Source organism: Leptopilina boulardi, unplaced genomic scaffold, assembly GCF_019393585.1.
Source record: "Leptopilina boulardi isolate dan_hultmark-lab unplaced genomic scaffold, ZJU_Lbou_2.1 LbouV2_152, whole genome shotgun sequence".
NCBI classification, from domain to species: domain Eukaryota; kingdom Metazoa; phylum Arthropoda; class Insecta; order Hymenoptera; family Figitidae; genus Leptopilina; species Leptopilina boulardi.
In genome coordinates this window covers 31590-33673 of record NW_026137699.1, presented here as the reverse complement: position 1 = coordinate 33673, position 2084 = coordinate 31590, and the positions used below count along the sequence as shown (strand labels likewise).

General features: G+C 28.5%; 1 long non-coding RNA gene across 1 annotated transcript; it reads right to left on the bottom strand.

Moving 5' to 3' along the window:
* Positions 1 to 279: 279 nt before the first annotated feature.
* LOC127276773 (uncharacterized) lies at positions 280 to 1520 on the bottom strand. The gene is made up of 4 exons (XR_007842259.1): positions 1378 to 1520; positions 920 to 1211; positions 693 to 817; positions 280 to 625 (listed from the first exon to the last, which is right to left on the bottom strand). It is a non-coding gene; the product is annotated as an uncharacterized LOC127276773 (long non-coding RNA).
* Between the last annotated feature and the right edge of the window lie 564 nt (positions 1521 to 2084).

Below are 2084 nucleotides of genomic sequence, written 5' to 3'. Positions count from 1 at the left end.
AGGTAAATTTAAAGAATTAATGAAAGTTAAAAAATCAAAAATTCACATTTTGGCTATAAAATTTTGTGATTTTTTAAATTGAAGTTTATATATGAAATAATTGTATTCCTTACGTCAAGACGAATCGATCGATATATATAAAGTATACATTTGAGAAAAATTAAAGAATTAATGAAAATTAAAAAATCAAAATCACATTTTGGCAATAAAATTTTGCTTTCTCCACGAGGAAGCAAATTTTTTTGCTGATCGTAAAGAGGAAGCAAAATGTTCATGTAATGAACATCTGAATTAACAACTTGTTTCAAATATTACATAATGGAGTATTTTAAAACTTAATTTATAAAATCCAAGCATCTACACACTGTTATACACTCATACCTTACAGTTTTCTAAGCTATACGTAAAAAGATCTTCTCTAATTAAATAAAATTTTATAAACAATTAATTATCAATTTTCAATAACTATGAAGAAAATTCTCAAAGAAAAATATTAATTCCCTCTTCCTTATTTTATGTGCACTCCTGTTACCAAAATGAAACATTACAATATGGCAAAACCTGTAAAAATATAATTAAAATGAATACAAATCCGCTTATCAGTTCCTATATCACCACCTGTGAACTGAATAAAAGACATATTTATATTTCTTAAATACATATAATAATATTAATAATAAAATTAAAATCACCTCGAATTACGAAATAGATTTCGATGACATCTTTCCTTTAACAACTGTTCCGTGCTTTGGAGCTTGCGGTAAATTCTTACTTGGTAGAGCGTTTTTTTCAAACTTTTTAATTTTTGAATTTTGACCTGCATATTATTATATATGAATATTTAATGCATATGAAGCTTATTTACCATACACATATTTTTTTTTATTCACCTACGAATATATATATAAAAACAACATACCTAAATAATAATAATCTTCACGTACAAAGTGTTTTGAACACACTTTCATGTAAAGTGAATTAGGTTTACCCATTTTAAATCGTCTCATCCATTCTGTATGACAATTAACAAAGTCTTCATTTCCAAAGCTGTTTATTACTTTAGTTTTTAAAGCTCCTTTCTTAAGCCATACATGAAACGACAAATTTCTTGATGTTTTGGCCCGTGAATAACATCCTGGCACAGAACAGAATGTTCTACACTTGGATGATTTTTTTGGTGAAAATGAAGCACCCTCTTCATTCATTTTACCCTATACACAAACTTCAATGTTAATATTAAAAATCAATAAATATATAAGAATAAATAAGATAAAAGTTGAGCTCATTAAACTATTACATAAAACACATAACCTGAAATTTATACATAAATATATTTTTTTCTATATTTATAATTGATATTCTGCTGGAAATACTTACAGTTATAAAAATTTCACATGAACACTAAATTATTCACAGGTCTGTGTTGAGTGACAACAACAAATTAAAATATTATTTGTTTAAAAACAATTGGATCACACCAATTCACGTTTGACAGAAATAAAGAGAGACTTCTTTCAAAGCTTAATTAAATGGCCGCTAGGTTTCGCATGTTTCGTGCTCATCGCGAATTCATTTCACATTTCATTTCATTTGATTTCATTTTTACACGTGGTTAACGACACAAATGGTGGGCTAATTTGAAATCGGTTTAAAAGAAATATTTTAGTATTTGCTTTATAATGGAATATAATAATCACCCAGTAAAAAAAATTTGGGAGTAAGCGAAAAGAATTGGTGGTAACTTAAGCTGAATTCGGTTTGGCGAAAAAACCGAATTGGAACGTTACCCCAGATAGCACGCAAGTCTTCTGCCAACTTGCATTACAAGTTTTGCAAGTTTGCTGACCCTACTGAAAATCCCTGTATAAGATCTTGTACAATTTCCTGTACTGGATCAGCAACTGAACTTGTACAAGTTCTGACCAGTTCCTGTACAGGAAAATGCATACGAATTTGGAACAAGTTCATGTGTGAGATCTTGTACAAGATCTGGTGCAAGATTTTGTACAAGACAGATACTTGTACAAGAAAATGTACATGATCTTGTACAATTTCATGTATAAGTACTTGTACATGAACACGTT